At 40.1% G+C, this 23,691-nt stretch overlaps 1 protein-coding gene across 1 annotated transcript in view; it reads right to left on the bottom strand.

Moving 5' to 3' along the window:
* Positions 1 to 23,691, bottom strand: part of LOC309437568 (uncharacterized protein) — a gene marked incomplete at its 3' end in the record, with an annotated part of 279,930 nt that overhangs the window by 188,734 nt on the left and 67,505 nt on the right. The gene's annotated exons all lie outside the window — the stretch shown is intronic.

Genomic DNA, 23,691 nt, shown 5'->3' with positions numbered 1-23,691 from the left:
ATAGAATCATTTTGGTTGGAAAAGACCTTGAAGATCATCAAGTCCAGCCATTAATCCAACACTCTCAAGTCCACCTCTGACCCGTGTCCATCAGAATCTCATCTCTGCAGCTTTTAAACCCCTCCAGGGACGGTGACTCCACCGCTGCCCTGGGCAGCCTGTTCCAGTGCCTGACAACCCTTTCCATGAAGAAACTTTTCCTAATATCCAATCTAAACCTCCCCGGTGTAACCTGAGGCCATTTCCTCTCGTCCTCTTGTCTCTATCTAACGCTGGGACAGATGTGTGTCCCGTTTGGATTGTGTACCAAACCAACTCGGTGTGCTGTGAAAACACAAACCAGCAGCACCAAGGACTGTGGTTCTCCAGTAATTTTTTCCTCATTAACCTGAGGTTCCAATCAGGGACATATTTACATCCAGATCAATGGGAAATGAGCCTACCCAACATGGAGTGTGTTCTGCACAATATTTTAGTGTCCCAAACCTATTAAGTGCTATGAGATTTATACCATCAAGATCATGTACCATGCTATAATTTACATTTAAAAGTTGGCTTGTGGCTGCTTACCCTTGGCCTGTTCTTCCATTATATCCAAATTAATAATATCTATAACCTGTGCTGTCCTATGCTAAAGAAAATGAAAGAATGTGGGATGGGGAGGAAGGAAATAATGACGACGACAACAACAACAAAATCAACACTAAATTAAAAATATTGTGAACTGTTGTAATGTGTCTGAAAAAGTCTGGCTTGATTAACGCATCTATGAAATTGTGTCTTAAAACAAAAGACTCTCAATGTATTTTTCATATTTTTGCCTTCTCAAGTGCCTCAGCAAGGGATTATTATGGCAGCTCACAAAGTACAGAGGGCCCCACTAAGATCTTCATTGTTAACCTCCAGTGGTGCTGCAAAGCACAGACGGAAGAGTAAATAAATAAATGGAAAAATAAATATCAGGATACAAAACCTAGAGATTAACTTAAAACTTGAGAAAATAGCCCTTGTAAATATAAAGTGAAGGATACCTTCACTTCAGACACTAAAAACTGAAGGACAAAGTATCATTCCTAAACACAGGGTTAAAATACTCCCATTTAGAGTATAGAAGAGGAGAATTACATGCACAAGAAGCAGCACTGTATATTTTTGATTTAATCTAACGATGGTGAGGGCATTCAACACAAGATGCATGAAGGCGTCTGTCCCAGAGCAAACCCGAGCCAGGACAACACAGGTCACAGTGGCGCAGGTCACGGTACGGGTCTGCAAACCAGCACCAGCCCACGCAGAACCGGTCACCACGTCTCAAAGAGTCGGTGTGTGCAAACTCAAGCTTACAAATACACTCAAGACCAAAGAACGAGCAGAAGCAAGACCAGGAATGGTAGAAAGGGACAAGGTTGAGTTAAACACCCAGCGCCCTTAAGAGACAGTGTGCCTCATCCCCTCCAGTGACTGCCCCAGCATCCCCGATTTACTGTATATGCACATATCTTTGACCTACATTTTGAGAGCCATTAAGAATCCAGAATAAGGGGAAACAAAAATGAGGAGAGGGGTTCTTTTTTCTTTTGGTGACAGTGTTTTTCCTCCTCTTCTATTTTGTGTTAAATAGCAAGGCCTCAAGCCATTCCTTAAAGTTCCAAACACGTTCAAATGAGACCTTCAAAGACTGGAGGCTGAACTCTCCAGGGTGGACTCTCTAGTCATCATTAGACTAAGCAAAAATATAAAATTGCTGTAAACAACAAACTTATAAAAGAGAATGTTAAATATCATAGCACCAAGTCAACAGGAAACCGAAACTATCTCATACACAAGTCATGGTCATGGTGCACACTGTGTTCACATCAAATTAACTCGTTTTCCTTCTGCTTATTCTTCTTTTCTGTTTGTTACTTTGTGTGACAAGGAAAGCCAGGAGGAGAGAAAGAGAAGCCAGACACTCTAGTAAGGACAATACTTCCAGCTGCCTCTTGCCTCCCAACAGCATCACACCTGAAATTCCAAAACTCACATTTTTATGCTCAAAATATGTAGAAGGCAAAAGAAAACTGCACTGTGTCCAGGTGCAGGGCAGCATCCCACGATCAGTGGAGCCAAACCCATCCTATGGACAATCCAAGAATCTTCTCCCAGTGACATAAAAGTCAAAGTGCCTTAAATGATAAAAGTTCTTAAAAGAACGCCTAAAATCACAACTGAAAGAATACCTTCTCTTTTAACTTTCTAATCTCTTTAGCTAAGAGCATCTTAAACTCTTCAAGTTAACAGTTAAATATATTCAGTTTTAAAGAGATTAAATTAGAATTAATAATAAACTTCCTGCTTGCAAAAACGCCACTTTATAAACAGCATATTTACTAAAAGCACGTTCCCAAGAGCCTTGTGTTCCAACTGTAACGTTTTTCTTTACAATTGTATACACTGAATAATAAGTTTGGGCTTAAAGAGCTTCTGTGTTTTGTTGCCCCCAAAATCTCTGCAGTGCCGCCCCATGAAAGCGCCAACACTTTAATCCCGGGCTGCCGAAGCGCTGCTGCACTTTGGGCTACTGGCACTTCTCCTGCAGATACTGTCCCAATGAAGGACGGGGACAGCAGAGGGTCCACTAATATATATTCACTAATATAATTTAATGCCGATATAATTTGGCAGCACATCACAGAGTCTGGGCTGAAATAAGTACTTGTACTATGTACAGACTCCTGCCCCAACAGAAAACCCAACTGGAAACAGCACGAAGCTCTGGTTCAAACCTTGACCACAGCACCTCTGTGAAGCTTGTGAGAAGACTTGGCTAGAAGTAAAACACCACAATAGTTCAGACCAATAAGGATCTCACCTATACTACAACTCCTGTGCCATGTAAGAAGTAATTTCTGCTCAATTTTAAATTTCTCTTAATGCATCTATTGTTCCGGTATGGTTTAAAAACATAAAGCTGAATAACTTCTTGATAAAAATGACAGCATATAAGTTTCCCACTCTATCTCCGACATTTCTGTGAAACTGAAGCCAAGTTCCTCCCCCCTGCCCTGCAACACACACCAGCAGCCTGCAGAAAGGTAAAAATAACAGGTAGTGCTCCCTGTTGGCATTCGCACAGCTCCTTTGGGGAGTGAATGTATCATGTATCGCTCAGATCCTATGATTATTTATCAGATCCTATGACACAAATTCTTCCAACTACCCCCACAACAGGTGCGATCCCAGATTTTTGCCTGGATTTGTACCACAGGGCAAGGATTTTCAAGACTCTACAAAGATCAGATGCCCATTCATTTAATGCTGAGCTCCTCAGCATCCTAAATCACAGTATCACAGTATCACAGTATGTTTGGGATTGGAAGGGACCTCAAAAGATGATCATCTAGTCCAATCCCCCTGCCGGAGCAGGAACGCCCAGGTGAGGTCGCACAGGAATCACCGTTGCCAGGACCATCCGAACAAAGGGCCTTAAAATGTAAATGCAAGAAGGTCTCTGTAATACTTGAATCTTTATGGTGAAGATTTCCTCCTACGTCCTGCTTTTTCCTTTCATATGAGTGGGTTTAGGCCAATTTTGAAAGAAAAGCTGCTGTAAAACTCTTCGTCACGTTATTGACCTGTCTCGGGAACGCAGAGGACTGGCTTCCCATGGGATAAGGTGATGAAGACCCTGCCCCAGTTATCCGCACGGAACAGATCCGTAATTCTTATTTTCTAATCTCAGTTTCCGCCAGAATATACGAACGTCTCTCAGTGGCAAGAGGCGGCCCCACAGAGACGTGTTCCTAAAGGGAGCGGTTAAAATGAAACCTATGCTGCAGCATTCCGCTGGATCGCATCCAAATCAAGCCCCGATTCTTTTTGTTTTGACAGTTCTGTAATGTAAAATACAAAGCACATACAGTAGGAATACAATCAAAGTCCTTGCTACTTGAGTATCTGGAAGTCTTTCCTGTTTATAAATAGTAAAAACGTATGTTTATGTAAAGGGAAACACTGATTTACTAGAACTGATTGCTTCACAGTCTAATTACTTTTCAACTGGCTGTTCCAAATTAAGATGTCATTGATGGCTTTTTGTGATATATTTCATTTTAAGCAAATTTATTCTATAATAGAGCACATCATAATGGAAAGCAGAGTTCCCACTCTTCCCTCCTCTTTGTAGCCTGATATCTTGACAAGTAAATTAAATTTAGCAGTTAAAATGCTTCCATTAGTAATTTTATTAAGTTAATTAAGGAATCTCTCTTTCTGAATTTTAACTACATTCACTTCAGCACAACCTTGATTTTTTTGTTTAATTCCATATATTTAGTAACCATGGCGGCTTCTAGGCCAAACAACTGCCTAAACTTCATTCCTGGCACTACCACACACCTACCGAGGGAAAAAACAAGTGTTTTTTTAAAACCTCATTTTCTCTCTAAATTCTTTTGCTTCACAAAAAATAAGACCCTCCTACTCAAATCTGGGAGAATGTTTGCTGTGAGCCATTCCAAAATGTACAAGCCACAGCAGAAATTACGTCTCAAACATTTAACATGGGTAAAGACGTGTAAACCACTATGAACAAAATGAGAATTAGCTGAACCCTCACCTGTTGCTCAAGCCTAATTTATAAGTCCTGGTTCACGGAAAGTCTACGTTTTATAAAGAGTGCCTTACCTTTCATTTACCTTTTTCATCTTCCAACACAAAGTGTGGCTATAACCCAACATTAGGGTTTTATATCCCTCCTCCCTGCAATGTGGGGCTATCAGAAATCCCCCAAGATTTCCAATCGCCTTCAAAGCAAAGAATCCAGGTAATTTAAACCCAAACTAAATTAATACATTGTAAACATGGACCAGTAAAGTGCTTTACTTTTTCAGTCACCACCACTGCAATATACAAGAAGCTTCTTGCAACATTTTCTGATAGTAAAAAAAACCTAATCTATCTCTTCACCTAAAGGAAGGGGACTTTTCAATACATAGTCAGATATTTAATTTGCCCCAGGACTAGGGGGCCAAATGAATGATAATGTCCACTTGACATTCCATGGTCTGCTGAAAAGAAGTGTCTAGAACAAGTAAAATGTGATGATTTAAACCCAAGCACTGAGCACAAGGCTGACGCTCATTGTGTATGACAAGGCCACCCAGGGGCATGGCTCAGATTAACATGTACAGATGTAACCGTGCTCCCTATCACAGCCAAACATGCATAAGTAGAAGGAAGAAACAACAACTGTGAAGGGTGAATTCTTTGCTGTACAAAAGATTGGCTGATACAGGTACGGAAAAGAAAAAAAATCTCGAGATGGCAATATTAAAATGGAGAGAAACGCTCCGGGACTCATTGAGCCAACCTGATCTTACTAAAGGTCAGAAAGCACCTGAGGTACTAAAGGAAAAATAGAGTTTAAGAGTCTAGGGGAGAAAAATCACTTAAATGAAGCAACTGTGTAAGGGTCACACATTAATCACTCAACTGTGAACTACGTGGACATTTTCTGTTTGTTATTGTAGGACTGGCCAACCTGTAGCACACGAGCCCCGTGTAGTTGCTGAGCGATTCAGCCCACCCCAGGAAAGGGGTGTTACTGGAACCATGGCACCAGCACAGCCCTCGCTCTGGTCTGGGTCCACACAGCATCTCAGACTTCTCCGGAACGTTCCTCACCAGAGCTTTCCAGCAAACAGATGACGTGACGGGCAAGAAGGAAGAATGCTGGGCCGAGCATGGAGGAACACTGGAAGTCTGAATTACTGCAACACGTGTCCTCTCTAATCATGTCACACTTGGGCTGCAGGTAAAAATAGTCATAAAATTGCCTATTTAAAATCATATTCATATTGTACCGGTGAAAAACAGCCTATCGAGATGTTCATCCCGCTTCCAAAAGCATTTAGGTACCTTTTGCCAAGTGCTTTGGCTGAAAGATGAGAATGAGGTCAAAATATGGCAGAATTTCTCTACAAACAAGAGCAAACACAGAGACTGTGTTTTTGTCATTAGTAATGGTCACAAGACTTTGCATGAAACTGTTCCCAGCACAAATGGCATTTTGTTATAAAATTTATACCTTATAATTTATATTTGTAGAAATAGAAAAGCCTCAGACAAATTTGCCATTGAGAAAACATAAACAAAGTTCATCACTTTGAATAAAAATCCTTTGTTTCATACTTAAAAATCAAAAGACTTGTGGGTTTTCCTCCCGTAATTAAAAAGTTGACGTGGTGCTTTTAGAGCAAGATTTCAGTCATGGAATAAAAAACTAATAAAGCCAGAAAACACATGAAGTCTTTGAGTCTGTTTTTCCTGCATCAAAGCAAAATGAAGGATACCTGTTACATCATTCTTGATGTATCAATGGCATAATAAAATAAAATATAATCAAATATCCCCTACGCACATCTCCAGTGATGGAAGCTCCACATTTCTCAGGCAAGATACTCAAGTGCTCCAGTACCCCTGGCACTACAGACTCCTGATGCACCCCATGTGAATATCTTGCTGCAGGCAGATTCTATTTTGTCCTTCCCCAGGCTCCGGCCATGGAAGACAGATTGTTCCTTTCTTTCTACAAGTATTGAAGGAAGAAAAATACACAAATAAAGCCCCCTTTTAATATACTGAAGTTTTGTATTTTTTAAGTGGAAAAAGGTGATTATATCTCAATTTCAAGGGAAGGAAATGTTGAAAAGTAAAAGTTTGTGTAGTGTTTCTTTATTTCTTACCAATCCTCCTTTTTGTTGTTATTGTTCTGTTTTGAATAAGTTTCTAATACTTAGACACATACATAAGTTTGCAGAACCAACCAACAAGCCCTCCCATCCCCAAGATTAAACATTAATTACCTTCTGAATTGATTTACAAATACCAGTGATCAAAAATCACTCTTAATGTGGTAACTGGAGATATAAAACAAATACTCAGTTTAAAGCATTTGACACAATTAGAAATAGGTGTTTTTCTCCTGAACTGTCTCTCATGAACTCAACATGTTTAACTCCACTGCAAACCCAGCCTAAACAAAGAAGCCCAATGATGTAGCTGGTGAGCATCAGGAGAAGTTGATAGAACACCAAATTAATTGTGATCCCATTTACCCTGTGTTAAATAGAAATACTGCACGAGCTGTCAGCTTCCTTTCTTAAAGGTCTTCTTTTCTATTCCAATTTTATCCTGCCAGCAAATACAAACAGTACATTGACATGTTACCTCATGACATCAAATAAATGCACTTTTAGGTCAGAAGGGACCATTACCTTTATCTAATTTGATGCCCAACTGTATTTTTCCCATCACTGGGGCCAGGATTTCACCCGTTTCTCATCGGCTTTGCTGGATTTGTTCCTGCTTTACATAATACTCTAGAACATTTTCCCATCAAAAACAACAAAAAAGTGCTGCTAAATAACTCACAAAACTTGTCTGCAAAAATCTGACCTTTCAGAATCTAACACGTAAACTTCGTGTAAAGAAAAGTATAATCCCCCTGTTACTGTGTCCTATTCCAATGTGGAAGAGCATCCCTATCTGAGACGACACAAGCTGATGCACAGGATGACTTTGGGGTCGGAGGGGGATGATTTTCTCTTGTCTGTTTTTTCTCTGTTATCCTTGTAGTACAGTAAGGGCTTCCTGTCAAACAGAGCCTGCAAAGCCAACGCTAATATCAATAATAATTTAGAAACTAAATACCTTCTCTGAATTACATTTGCATTTATTATTTAGAAATTCCTGAGTTATGGTAAGCAGAGAACATGAAAACAAAGACGTGGGGTGTAGGAGAACGACAGTAACGCACGTCTGGGCAGAAGTAGCTGAGACATTTTCCGTTCCAAGGAGATCACAATCTAACCAGCTGCTGATCTCTAACAACCTGTTCCTTGCATGTTTACAACTCCCATTCAAGCTGGTATTTACCTGACAGGCTGGGCATTGCACTGCTATCTATAAATTGCAATTAGAAACTTATTACACCTGTACATCAAGCATCTTCCCAGGTATGCACACGGTCAGGTGGCAGCCGATGGTTTCATAACCATCTAATTCTCACCAAGGCTGGTGTAATACGTGGCTAAAACTCATTTCACAAAAAAAACAGCGGTTTTGGACCTTCCGAATTTGAGGGGGATGAGACCGAGGCAGCTGTAAATGCAATTACACTGAGGTGGATAGGCCGTGACTATGGACCTGACGGTTCTCTCTGGAACGCATACGGGTGCTGGAATTATAGTTCTAATGAATTTGTCAATAGTAATCCTGTTACTGGGAGCTTGAAAAGCCTGTTTAATGAACTAGACAGTAACAAAGAAAATAAAAATACAGTATGAGAAAATGATAATTGGTCCAGATTTCACGTCCATGATGAAATGCACAGAGACGGCAATACCACCAAGAAGCATTATTGCCTATCAAGGGACTGTTCTTTTGTCAGACCACGTAATTATCAGTAGGAAATGGGGTCTTGCTTTACTTGCACAAATTCTATGTCATGAAGCGCATAAAACAGTCAAAAATTTAGTCACTTCTGTGTGGAAAAGTTTCCAAGGTTTTTAATAATATGATTCAACTGGCAAGAAGGGATGAATGTTCCACCCCACCATGATTTCCAATACTCTTGATCGCTGTTCACAGCGGAGCCAAACAAACGGTGTGTAGTTGTTCCATAGCACCAGAACCTTTACATAGGTACTGCAATTGGGGTTTGGGAGATTCTTATATCTTTATTTATTTATTTTAAAGAAACTACATTTTCTTCAAATTTATGCAGCTAAGGTGCTGCTGCATCCTTCACACAGAACATACAAACGTCTGAAAACTCGAACAGCACACAACTTGTTTCCATTGGGAAGGAGGGCGATGCAGCAGTACGGAGCTGAAATCTTTCCTAGTCACCTGTATCATCCCGAGACCGATGAGAGCAGAATGCCAGACACAGCAGAAATACAAAGATAATTTCCTCAGCCTGCTGTTGGGAAATTCAACAAAGGAGACTTTCCCCCGCCCCGCTTCAAAATGAAACAAAAGATTTGATTTGTCCACCCCAGTGGGGAAGGGGGAGAATCAAGATGAATAGTTTCACCTGTAAACCTTTAATAACAACAGGTCCCAGAACACTTCCAAAACGCTTTTAAAACATGGGGAAAGTGGGATGAGAAGGGACTTGCTTTCTGGCAGCCTGTTAGCAGGACGGGAGCAGGAGCGGTGTCCCGTACCCGCAGCAGTGCTCCCGTTGTGCGATCATGACAACACCCACTCCCAGCCAACCCAAGAGAAAAAACACAACAAAAAAACCAATCTAGACTAAACAAGATTGTGCAGAAATGCAGCCTAGTGGTTACAGATCTTTTTAGGCCTTTTCATAGCTACATAAAGTCATCAGGATCTGATAAAGAGCCATATTTGAGCAACAGAGCTGCTGGATGCAAGTTGAGTCTGAATAGATTACTAGACCATTCAGTCTCCTCAGTGACAACTGCGTATGCGATTTTTCCTTCAGTCCAAATGCCCAGTGCTCACTTGTAGGGGGCCAGCTACAGTTTACATCCAGCATTATTAAACCAAATATGCATCTAGGAACAGAGGTTAGCAAATTGCATGCAATTCCCTTTCATTGCATGCAGAGTAAGAATTAGAATATTAAAAATGTTCTAGTTTATTGTAGGTACCTTCTGATTAAATATATAGTTTAAACACAGCAGGATGATGAAGATCCACAATTCTTGTGAGGATGCCCATTTGCTGTTGGTAAAACCTGATATAAAAGGGACAGGGACATCATCATCTTTGCATTCAGCAGAGGACAACACTGGTTATGTTCTCCCCACAGAGAAGAAAGCAACTACAGCAACGTGGGTTCCCTTTACAACAATTCCACCTAATATCACCTTAGTTCTCTTCCATCTGGCAGTTTGTCCCCATTTTCAACTTTCTTCCAACATAAACACTGATTTAAGGCCCAAATTTGGCATGTGTTGCACAAGGTGCTGGCTTCAGATTGAAGTGACTTTGCTCAGGACAACTCTTCTGAGTGTAAAGGGAACGGTTTGATGCATTGACAACAGCACTGGGTCTAAAAGTCTGAGTGAGGCATTGTCATTTGCAGAGAAAATCCAGTTAGACGAACTCCTTTGATCGTTCATTATTCAGCACAACATATTAGTCAATGTAAATATGATCAGGGCAGTCTGGAGAGAGCCGGCGGGCAGCTAAAGGTGACACTGAAGCAACGTTCCTCCTGACTGGAGATGCACCAAACCAACCACCTAGAGATGGCAATGAAAGTAGCGACAAAAGTCACCAGCAGCTAAAAATGTCACAGATTTTAAGGACATTTCCAAGGATCCAGACGAAGACTCTGACATCAAAGCATGTGGCTGAGATGTACCACTCTCATTTTTGCTGCCCAGACCAGTTATCTGGCTCTGTCATTATCCCAAATCCCTCTGTTTCTTCCTAACTTGTGTCAGATACTTCGTATTAAAGCATTAATGTGAGATTTTGTATTAAGGATAAATAGAAACAAAATGTAAATGCAGTTTCTGATGTTGTGATTGAAGTTGTTTTGGACATCCACATAGATGTAGTTGAAAATGCAGCCTAGACTTTCAACCAGAACTCAACTGTAAATTCAAGTGAAACTATTTTCTGTGCTTAGAACTTTCATTCCTTCAAATGTATAAAACAAGGAAATACTAAACACAATAAAACTTCTGTTGTGTACTCACTCCAGAAACATCAAGTTTGGTTTGTCTCAGGGTACTGTATAAAGAACAAATTTCATAAAAGGTTGTTGATGTAATCTATAAAAAATACAATGAAGGAGGTGTTCACATAGACTTAGCAGAGTTGGGAGAAAGCTTTGCATGGAGAGAAAGGACTTTTAATGCACTTATAAAAATGTTATACATGGACACAAAGAGACTTGTTGAAAGGCTGTGGATATCAGTTTATTGCAATGCAATTACTTTCCACCCTGAGTGATTTTGTGGGTATTTTAAATGGCCAGGTGTGAATGCAGCAGAAGGTTTGATGGTTTATTTTTGCTTATTTATTTTACTGCAGGAGGAGGAATTACTATTGGTCTAATTAATGAAACTGAAATAGGTCCGTCACAAAGAAGATGAGAGTTAAAGCCCAAAGTGTGACTGAACCTTGAAGAGTCACTTGGGAGCAGATTTACATGCAAGATCTGAATCAGCCAGATTCAGTCTAAGCTTGCTCTCAGTCCTAAAGCTATTCTTCCCTTCTGATTGTCTTTATGTCTGGAGCGATACCTAAACAATAGGAAATGCTACGCAATGAGACTCAGGAGGAATGGAGCCTCCTGGGGCCTATTGTGATTTTCAAAAACACCCAGCTTCCTCTGAAATCAACAGTAATTAGGTGCTTGTTCACTTCTGAATACCTACCATGCAACTATCTGCATTTGCAGATACCAAAGTACCTTTAAAACTAAATCCTTCATCTTGCTCTGAATTTAACTGCTTACATGACACAAAATGATTTCTGGGGGGAGTGTGTTAGGGATACAGTCGGAGCTTGTTGCCAAGACTTGGACCGAGTTGGGAGAAATCTGCATGGAAACATTGTCATCTTTGCCCACATCTTTTGTTTGTTGAAAAACATCATCTCTGATGGAAACCCCTGCAACTTTTTTCAGACTACTGGAAAACAGGAAAAGGAAAATGCAGACAAAGCCTCATCCTCCCCACGCAGTGATGTTTGGTCAGAGCATCCTTTGGGTGCAAGAGGACCCGTATCATCCACCAGTGCGGAGCTCCTCTCGGACTTGATCTGGTATTCTGTACCTCACTCTCCTGCCCACCTCGCGTCTTGTGAGACCCCTTAATATCATACTTGGAAATTTGCTGATGTGAAATACTATGTAAATGCAGATTATTACACTAATACTGGGCTTTAAAAGAGTTGTCCTCTAAGAGCTCTAGTCTTACTGAATCTCAACACTCATTAAAAGCATTTTTACAGAAAAAAGATGAAATTGTTCATGAAGTATTCTTGTGTTAAAGTTCACCGGCTCAAAATCTAAGCAACTAGGATGATAATATATCCTCTTAATCTAACACGCATTTACAAAATCTATGCAAATCTCTATAAAGTCTGAGTTGTTTTCTCAAAGAAAAAAAGACTTAGCTCCTTTTTGTCTCTACTAAATATTCAATGCCAACAGGCCAGCATGCGTGAGTAACCCTGTAATAATAAACCAGTATGCCCACATGAGAGGAGGAGGAAAGGAAAGAAAACAGATTTTAGGTTTAAGCTTCTAAGATTTTTTTAATAAACTATGGAAAACACTCCAAACTACAAAATTTCTCTTGGGTTTCCAGCCAAGCAGTTACCCTACGACACATCCCATCGTCCAATGGGTTGTTTCACAAATGCTGGAGTTTCAGTTGTTCATTCTTAGCTGGAAACTACCTGGTTTCATGGCAAAACCCAGCACAGAGTTTCAGCTCCAGGTTTCCTATTTTCCTGGTGAGTTCCTGAACTTCTCCCAGCATCGGGGTTTGGGTCCCTAATGAAACAGCCAGGCTTGGCTTGGACTTGTTAATGAGTGTGTACAGCATTGTACCTAACAACAGAACCCAGCAGTGACCAACCAAGTGTAAAAGGGAAAAAGAGAAAGGAAACTGAAAGAGAAAAATGTTTGTGTTTCCTAACCATGGCTTTTTTAAATGCTTTGGTAAGAAACGCGATTCATTTTCTCAGTCCCCAGTACAGTAAACATCCTTCCTCGTCTGAGTAAGTGCAGGGCCTAAACCTTCGACCAACATTTTCTGCTCATTTGAAAACTGAACTTCAACAACATAAACATTGGTGCCCATGTGCAAGATTGAAATGAATCACACAGCTATTTTGTTTAAACAGGCCGTGCCGAATCTTTAAACCTTTTTAGGTGGCATGAGCAGCGGGTTCAGGAATGCGGCCTGTTTGGACAGTGTGAGGCCTTTGTTGTTGTTGGGGAAACTCTGGCTTGATGCCTCTATCCATCTAAAAAACCAAAATAAAAGGGCATTGAAATGAGAAACACATGCGGTCTCCAGGCTTGTATTTTCACTGTGCAGGGTAAATAGGAACTTTTCGTCTCTCTCCGAACTATTCGGGCATACAGTACCGTGTGTCTCGTTAGCCAAACGACAGGTTCCCCTGAACCTTCCAAGGAAAGGGAAAGGGGGTTCCTGCCTCCAATAAAAACTTGCTGCTTTCAAATACCAGCCAAGAACACTAATTCTCTATGTACCTCTCCTTTAAGTCTCACCAGTACAGGAGGCCACCAAAATGTGTCAGTTTTCGTGGCGTTCTGTGAAAAGGAAAGGCCTAGTGATGCATTTTAGCACATAGCTGTGGCGCAGCCAGGCAGAGAATTGCAAATTATATTTTATACTACTTGTTTTATCAAATGAAAATGAAATTGAGAAGGGATATAATCCTGCACGTGAAATAAATTACTGGGATACAAAAAGGACCCTGATTCACTTTATAAGCTATTAATAACTGGCTTTTGCAAATATCATTAGTAGGTAAACTCCTATTATAATGCTTTTTGCAGTCTTATAAATCGCAATGTAAATGTATTAATATAAAACTTGAATTCCAAGTCTTTCACATAGCCATTGAAAAACATAAATATGGGCTGCCCCAAGAGACCAAAGAGTTCAGTATCTCTGTTGTTCTCGAATGCTTTATAAACATGCTTTTTATATCATTTATGGAATCTCAGGGAGCAGAGTGTTTGGAGCAAAGGCCCACGATGCAAATGCTTTCGCTCCGGGTACATCTCTGAAGCAAACAATCATCTCCCATCACATGGTGGCGATGCCCTCTTCACGAGACAGGATATATAATCAATCCTTCAGCTGCCTTGAAGGGGACAAAGCGTGATGGAAGGAGAAGGTTTCACTTCCCTTCCCCACTCAGCCTTTTGTACCTTTGCAAAGTCTTTGCCTTATATGTGTCCTTACCAAAGCTACAAATTCTCCTTGGCTTTGCTCCCGTGTCAGGATGCAGCTTCTTCCCCTATCGGCTGCAGAAGTGATGCTAGAAGTTCGTACAGAAAACAAGCAGAAAAAAAATGATAATAATATATATAAATGCTTGGGGGTGGTGCTTGAGGGTGGGTGACAAGATATTCTCAGGTGACAAGAGATTCTGAATGTCACATACACAGAAAAGTGAAATTTTTCTTTAAAGCCTGTGAAATACTCAGTGACTTAATGTGGAAATGCAGTGCAAAGAAAGAAAATCAACGCTCATTTATTCTGCTCTTCTTGGTTTTCATTAAATATCTGTTTTTCAGGACAATGTCCTTACACATGTTTTTCAAATGTCATGGTTACTGCAAAATCTTGGGAAACTGAGCGCGACTATAGTATCACCATGAAAACAACCACTTTTAGGAAATATTTCTCAATTCCTATGTTCATGAAAATATTTTTAAAAAATTGAATGCCTGAGTTTTTTTATAATCCTGCAGTTATCTGGCATTTTTTCCATATTAGGAATCTCGAAAACAATTTCAAAACCAGAAGTATTGTATTTCGTACCAACAAATGGCTAATCTAGTTTCTTTGTTGAAGTTGATCTTTATAGCAGATTCTGATTCCTCTTGAAAAGTCCCAGATTCAGGAACACATGCCCCGATGACAACTGAAATAGATGATATCTTTTCAAAACACACAGAGAGGAGAATCAGGTCAACTTTGCTTCTGGCAGCAATGCGGCCATTCTGTAAGAACCAGAGCCCTCCGAGACCTCCCGACATAAGTTATACAAGAACATCCTTCGCTGAAGTTTGTCAAAGAGTCTACCTACAAACCACCGCTTGTCCCTGAGCAGATGCCAAGGAAAACCAAAGTAATGGAGAAAATGTCTGAAGCTCAAAAAAGTTTTAAAGATTGATGTTCTGAAGAGCTCAGTCTTACAAATCCCAATCAATTCTGCTGGACTAGTAACCAGCTCAGAACCAAAGTCTTCCCATATCCAAACTCAGCTTTGATGTTCATTTCCTCCAAAATTCAGGCTCCAATTCTCAATTTTCTTAAGTGTAAATTGAAAGTATAAATATTATGTTCAAACACACCAAGACAATGGTGATGAGGGACAAAGAGACGTGTTCACACATTCACTCAAAAGCTGGGAGAACAACGCTGAATGTGATTTGTATGGGAAAAATGGTTCCTAACATCAAACGCTATTTCAAACAAAATGACTGATTCACTCCCAGAGAGAGGCAACGATCTTGTATATTCAAGCACATCAGGCAAACAGAGTGAATTATAATACCTAAATACCATTGTATTTTAAGATAAAAGCACAGAGTCCCCCAAACATAGTAGAAAATTAGCATTTGAGTAGTGAAGACTGGAATAAGCTGAATACATTTCTGGCGAAAAACACACCTGGCTTCACCAAATTATAGATAGCTCCCTCTCATTTAGCTACATGGAAATGACAACTAGATTTTTAACTCAATGCAACTGTCCTCCCTACACCTCTAGCTTCGTTTTTTGGGTATTGTTGTTTGTTCCAAAACAAACAGAACAAGAAGAAGATGAAGGAATTCTGTGTATTTATTATTGGTGCAGATAAGATTTACATCTGACATCCCAGAATAACGACATCTACAGCAGCAACTAAGGTATTCTTATTTCAGAACTGTGCAACTTTTAAAATCCCCTTTTAAGCTTTGCGGCCACAGAAGACTCTTAATAATTGATTATAATTGATTTTAACCTTGTCCTAACCTGGGCAAAATGGCAAAGCCAATCATCTTTGTCCAGATGGGATAAGAGAAAAGAGCCCCCCATACGCATCTTTAAAAGCTCCAGACATGAGCAGAAGATAAAATATTTAGTCTGCAGAAGCCTTGACCTCCCAATTCTAGCCAGTTTTGAACTTGAATTGATTTCCGACAAGGCATCTGGGAGATGATTACAACAAAATGCACTAAAGCTGGGCAGCCTTTATTTTAACATCCCAGCAGCTTAACCTGTTAATAACAGCAATTGTTTTAGATACAATACCCATTTCTGTAACAGACACTAGAAATGGATAACAGCAACGCGGTACCAGTGGCGACGTGCGGTATCAGAGCGCGGCCATTCGCAATCCTCTCGTTACGGGGGTGGCAGCAATTCCATCACAAACCCCCGTTTTCGGGGGTTTAAAGCTCAGCTGCCAAAGGCTGAGCACAATCCGAACTTGGTCATCACTCACACAACTTATTATGAAGGAAGAGATGAAATCACTACAGAGCTACAGCTTTCTTAAAGACGAGTATGACTTTACCCAAAGGACGAAAAAGGCTTTGCAGGTAACCATGCTCCAAACAAGGATCTCCCAGAGGAACCTCCACCTCGCCATTACCCCAAAGAGATTCTAATATTTTGAAAGAAAAAGCCAGATTTGTGGGTTACTTATGGACAAAGACTTGCTGACTTATTTATTCAAGCAAGTCAATGGAATGAATTTCATGAATGAATGAAATAGGATATGGTCTTACATTGCATTCATGTTACAACCAGACATCATCAACACACAAACCACACTTGTATCTAAAAAATTATACCTAACATGACATAATTTCTCTCCTGTTTTTACTGATTTCCATTGCATAGTCAGTACCTCATATTGTAAATACTTTCTGTATTAATATACTTGTTTATCCTGAGCTCATAGCAAACTCTGAAGCAAGGAATATAATTTACAGACTATATTTTCACACATCATAAATGAAGGTATCGCAGCCTGGCCATGCAACACAAAAGAGAAATATTTATAAACTTAGGAAAAATAAGTTTTAAGAACACTATATCTACTCTTTGTTTCTTCCCATACCATTTGTCTGATACCAGGGAGTTTAACTCATGTAGTTTTCCTCGGCACTTCACTATTTAGGTTCTATATTAATAGAACATTAAGGACAAAGATACCTTTTACTAAATGCTGTTGTTTGAAGAATTTGCAAGGCAAATGTCAGAGATGTCAGTACTCTGCGTACCCTGTGAGAGGCTAAATGTTCTACATCATAAACACTGTCTAATGCAATCAAAATTTATAAATCACTGGCACAAACTGTTGTCTTGGTTTTTTTTGCAATAGTAACCACTATTGAAATATTCCTTGGTTTAATATGCAGATATTTCTTTAAGCGTAGCCATTTTTAGCTCGGATATTGTATTCCATGCAGCGCATGGATTCCTGAGCATGCTTTTTGACTTCACCCCTTTTCCATTAGGGTTTGAGGATAAACAAGTGTGTAAATGAAAAACAATTCCGCATTTATTACTAAAACAATATTGAGATTTTCACGAGTAACCCGTAGACAATTACAGCTGTTGGTACCATATTTTCACCATGGAAACTTTTGTTTTACTTAACAATTGAAATTACAATCAGATGCGCTCATCCCTTGTTGAAGTCATGAACAATGGTGCATCTGAGAGAGAAATTCAAAGTGCATCATTTATCTTCTCCTATTTTCAATTAGGCCGAATAAAGTGTAAGCCGGTTCCAAACTACACCACAGTACCGGGGTAAGTGAATTTATTACCACTAGAGTGCTAATCTTAGCAGATGGTAAAAAAATATTTTTAGCATGAAATATGCTAAAGCAATAAATCTGAACAAGGTGGATGTTATCAACTAATATCTCCCCAGTGTGAGGTAAAACTCCTGCATGACAACTCAGCATTCTTACAACCTCGGGCTGGATGCTGTGAGATACAAGTCTCTGCATAGGATGAAAAATAACCGAAATTAGTAGAGAAAGCATTCAAGGTGCAGTTTAACACGGCATACCGAGCAGAGCAAAGCGATGGGCACAATTTTGCTTAGCAAGATTTCTTTCCCCTAGCCAACTCATTTTTTTCTTATGGGAAATTTTTCATTGACCCTGGGAAAAATATAAATCCAGTAATTCTCTCCTGCTTTGAAAAAAGAAAAAGAATAACCAGACCCAAGCACACCACTTAGTTCTTGAAATGGAAAACAAAAAGACAAACATTAAAGTAATCTTAAGAAGAAAAGAGGTGAAACTTGGCGGGGAAAGGGTATAAAGAGAGCCCTTCACTTGCCAATCTATAAGCATAACAACAAATATAATAACAAGCAACAGGAGAATGAAAAATGGTTTCCATTGTTATCAACAGCACATTACAAAACACTTTCCATTCAGAACTTAAGTCCTGTAGCTTTGCAGCAATGAAGACACTAAAAATACACGGAGTGAAAAATGTTCCAGAAACTTTGGAGACTTTTTTTAAAGACAGCCATGCTGTGAGGAAACATATTAGACTCACATTAAAATCAGTAAGCACTTACCACAGGTAACGTTGTCTTCATTTGTTTAAAACTCATACTGCTGCTCACCTTTGTGAATGAGCGTGAAAATACATGAGAGGTTCCAAATTATAAATAAAAAGAAAAAGTGGTTCTTTTAAAGGATAAGAAATCAGGATTTTGGCCCAAGCCTTTGCCTGAAGCCATGAATAACAGCATCAACCTTCTGTTCCAGAAGGGGAAAATGAAAACAAAGAAAATTAAGAATCATTTTAAAATTTACTTAATATATTTGCATGCGCATTTCAGTTTTCTTACAAGTATAACTTGCTAAGCAAATGAAATCGGGAGTTCCCATCAGGAGATGAAAAGGCCTCAGGAGTCTCTGGGCACTATCACAGCGCAAAGACGGGTTGGGAGAAAATAAACTCCAAAATGGCGGGAAGGAGTTTGGAAATTTATTCCCCTTATGAATTACGCTTTTTTTCTTTTTCTTTATTCCACCTTTCCCAACCATCAGGTAAAAAGTATTTAAAAAATAAACCCAGAGATCATAAAGTAGCAAGCAGGATATGTGTGGCTCCCAAGCATCTCATCAGATTGCTCTGGCTCGGTAATGAAGTGGAACTGATGACCAGCTTATTGGCCACAATTAGACCAACGAACAACAGGAATGAAAGAAGCTCATACATTGAGAACAGGGTAAAATCTATATATTGCAGGCTGGAGATTCAGCCAGAACTATTCCACTCCCAAATCTTCCCACAGGAAGGCTGTCCAAATTGAAATTAGTGTAATATATTTCCCCCAAAAAAGTTGTAATTTTCATTTTCAAATCACTTGGCTGCTTGGCTCAACTTTTTCTTTTCAAACACATCAGCCCAGGAGCAAAGAGGAGGAGTGTATGTTTGTCTCAACAAAAGCTGAAAAGCTCAGGTTTTCAGCAGAGACTGTCAAAAGGAGAAACGCTTGAATGAAGGCTACAAGGTGAGTCCCACAGAATTTCAATCACTTCCTTATCTACTTGTAATAAAACTGTGCCTATAAAAATCATAGAATTAATCTATATTGTGTCTTTACAGTTTAGCTTCAATAATAGAAGTAAAATAGATTAAGGTTTTAAAAGCAGTAATTTTGTTGCTCTAAGATTCGGGTCTTGCATTTTTACGCCTCGATTAAGCAGTTCCTTAATTTGCTGTGCTGTGTTCAGGGCTGCCCTTGTCTCATAGGCTGACCATACAAAGACAGAATTAATTCAGAGTTTGGGGTTTTTTTTAATAAACCTCAGAAACCTTTTCCAAACCTCACAGACTGCACATGAGCCCACAAAGTTTAGCTGAGGATTTGAGCTCTGCCAGGAACGAAAGCAGAAGAAAATCACAGACCTAATTTAAGCCGGGGTTACCTTTGCATCAGAAGCCACGCAGGAGGTGCCCCAAACAAGAATGTTCCAAGGCTGGATGGACTCTTCTCTCCAAGTGAGGCAGCCTTCCTATAGACAGTGATGTTATTCCTACGTCACTTCAAACCTTCGTATTTTACAGCCCACAGACCCGATGTGGCTAAACAGAAACTGCGCCGCGGAATGTCCAGCAGCATTCTAGACACATAAAATCATAAGTAACAGCAAAAACAAACAGCTTAGAAAAGCAAAGCAAGGCGCCTCTATATAATTCCTGAAAAGGATTTATAACCTATATAAACATGGATCATAAACCCATTGGCAAATAGATACAAGCTATTTCAGAAAGCTGCTTAGTTTATATGTCAGAACTGAGAATTCTGAATGAATGCAGCGTGCCAAAGAGATTGACTCCTGCTACTCAGGACACATAACACCGGGGCTTGGGAATGTACTGGCTGTTCTTAGCGGAGACTTGATTTTTGATCCTTTTCAATGCTTGGATTCATGTTCAAGGACAGGGCACTCAAGTAATCTTATGAATGCACTTGGTGCTAAATGTCCGGATGAAAGATTTTCATAAAAAAAAGCAGCTTACAGCATCTGGCCACTCTGCTTCCATTCAGCACAGTACTGAAGGACTTAAATGGAGATATATACTGAGGGGTCACCACCCAAAGTGTAATATGCATGGCAGGGAAGCTTTCAATCACCTGTCATACGGAGTCAAGTTGCTATAAATCTTAGGAACAAGATGGTTTTTTCTTCACTATGTTTTTATGAGAAACAGGTTACTGATAATAACTGGTTTGACACTTTGACCTACTTCCCAGTGAATTTTGCATTAGTATTTTACTATACATACGCTGTGGGGATGAAATTTTGCTCTCAGAACTGCGTGATGGATCTGAGCACCAGTGTGCTTTTCTTTAGGCTCAACAGCTGTGTGTTAGTCTGGGACCAGTGATGAGTCCTGTCTACACAACACGGGCTGATTCTAAATTGTCCGCAACGTACTCAACTTCTGGCAAGTCCACCTGATTTTACTTGCAGTTATTTCTTGTATGTTTTCTCCTGTTGCAGAAGCCCTTACAATGCAAGCCTGTTAAAGCAGAACACGCTTGAGACAGACCACGATGACTATCCCGGATCTCTACGGCCACTAGAAGTACAGTGTGCAGGTGATGAGCAAACCAAAGCAATATTGTCATTGTTGATAGGGTCACTTCCCTCTGTTTCAGAGAAAGGAGGTAGCTGCATTTTTCAGCTCTAAATCCAGACATCAGGAGAGGCTCAGGAGCTCAAAATCACATCTTTTTGTTGGGGTACATCCCAAAGGTGCAATTCCCATTCAATGAGATCAATAGATACACCCCATATGTGAAAAAAAGTACATAAATGGACATGGAACTAGAGATTCATCTTGCGAGCAAGAGATTCTCAGTGCACATCAGTGGAAAGTTTCATGCAGTGAGAACATCTATATTGTGTGTTTCTTTAAGTTTTGGTTGTTTAAAGTGTCAACGTCAGACAACAAATCACAAAAAACACCAGCATGGTTGTTCTAATGTGATTTTGAAAAATATTTCACCTGTTTCAGAGTAAAAAATGTTGAGGGAAGTCACATTGTCAGTGTTACTTGTGTTATTTAACCAATCTATTCCTTCTAATGAAGAACCAGGAGAAATAAAAAAACATTGATCTTTATTCATTGACTTCCTAGTGAGTATAGTTAAAGTTGACATAAATCAATCACAATAAAGTTAAAAGGATAATATAGCATAATATGACCCAAGATTGTACGGGAAGTTTAATTACTGAAACTCAAAGTTTTAGCATACGTAGAGCAGTGAGCATCTTGGCATTTGGCGTTAGAGCACTAAGTGGTGCAGCAGTTCAGCTGAAAGTCTTTAATAACAAAGAAATGCACAGAATCCTTACATCATACAGCTTGAAAAACAACAACAAAAATCAGTCCAGTATATGAAAACATGATGGTACAAGGTGGTTTGCACAGAACAAAGGGGTTCTTTTGAAAGGTCATCTCCTCCCACACTTCATACACTCCTAGAGATCTGAGAGCAGGATAGCGAAATTCTTGGTGTTTATAAACATTTTCAAATGTTTTCTCAGCCAAAGGAGAGAGAAAATACGGAGAGGTGAGGGTAAACAGGTCTCTTTCTAAGGGAATAAATGGCACTCTGATTTCCTTTTCTCTCGCATTCATTGCCATTAATAGAAAACTTTCCAGGCATTCTGCAAGCATTAAAATGCGCCAAAATATTTGCTGTCAAAAGTAAATCTGTTGCTAGTTTTGCTTCTGAGGCACACTTTCAAAGACCATTGGCAAATGGCAAATATACATGGCAATAAAGACCACTTCTGCCTTATGCTGTTTAAACATGGAAAATAAAGAAGAAACAAGAAGTCTTTTGAGACAAGGGAAAGCAATATTAAAATCACAATTAACAAGACAAATTTAGTTTTTCCCACCATCCCTCTGTTCTGTGTCATCTACTGCCACTACCGTATTATTGTTAACTTCCTACCAGTATGTGTCCTCTCGGGGAAGAACATAAGACCTGTTGCAGAGCAGCACACTGTGGGTTCAAGACTGGCAGAAATGATGTTCTTCTAGCTAGTGAAATGATGACAAACGTCTTTGGAGACATTTCAGAAACTCTTTCATAAATGAATTCATACTGGTATTCCATCGTTAGCCCTTTACATTAAGACTCAAAGGAAATAAACCTCACTGTATTAACTAGTTACTGCTTTCATCCAGGTTCTTCTCATACGTAAGCAGACAATTCCTTCTCTTCTGGAAAACACTAAAGAAAAAACCAAAACCAACCAGTAACAAAAATCTGTCTTCAAAGGCAACTTCTTGAGTCCGTTGGAGCTGTTGTAAAGCGGTCACGGGCACAGAGAGCGGAGGAGACCCCGTTTGCATGGACCTGGAGATGGAGATGCCTATAGCGGTACCTTGGAAGTTACAGGTCTCTCCCTGCCCTGTTTCCTTGGCTGTGGCCCTTCAGCCTGATGAGAGGCCCACGGACATGGGATTCAGTGGAATTTTGTAGAACTACGAGCGGCAGGAAGGCAGCAGCGAAGCACCAAGTTTCATAAAGCCCGTTTTGCCTGCCTGGACACGTGTGCTCGCAACCTTAACCCACACCGGTGCGAGTCCAGCACAGTGCTGGGGACCTGGAGATGAGACGGGAAGAGGAGGAATCAGCTCTTCCCCCTCCACGGTGCCCAAGCCACCAAGGAGATGCTTCTGTGCACTCAGGGATCCAGGTGAGCAATATATTTTCCAGCATAATCCCTTCCTGGGATTTTTTTTCCCCGGCCCTCTAGGCTCCTCAGGGTGGAAATGAAGGGGGCAATAGGGCTTACAGTTGATTCCTGTCATTTGGCGAAAGGACACATTTGGGCAAGATGGAGAGAAATTGTGTTGTGCAATTTCCTTCCAGCGCTGTCTCCCCTGCTGCCTGGAGACGCTGGCACCCCCAGGGCACGCGATAGCAACCCTTGCAGAAGGACTAAGCTGACTCAAACATTGCAATAGAAATGAAAATAAAGGCAACCTTGCCTAAATCTCAAAACGGAAAACATGAAATTATATTAATTGGTTAATGTCATCAAAAACTAATTATCATAGCTATAATTTTCCTAGCCAGCCCTTTTTTTTTCCCCTACTGATAAATAATAATTATCTATTGGCTACAGTAATGTGATAGTCACAAAAGCACAATCCATTAAGATTTAACTGTAATGCCTACAAGTTTGGGTTTTTAGAGGATACCGTTAGGACCAAGCTCTGTAAATGTCTCCTCAAACGTCTGGGGTGAGGCAGCTCACCAGCTGGAGACGTTACACTGCTGGTACTTGTGATATATTGCTGCAATGGCCGAAGGGTGCCAATGAGACCAGGTTTCTGGCCCCAGACTCCACAGCCAAGGACGGCTGGAAAAACAAACCACCTTCCA

This window comes from Streptopelia decaocto (assembly GCF_964273445.1).
Source record: "Streptopelia decaocto genome assembly, chromosome: 3".
Taxonomy (NCBI): domain Eukaryota; kingdom Metazoa; phylum Chordata; class Aves; order Columbiformes; family Columbidae; genus Streptopelia; species Streptopelia decaocto.
This window is presented reverse-complemented; position numbering and strand designations above follow the sequence as displayed.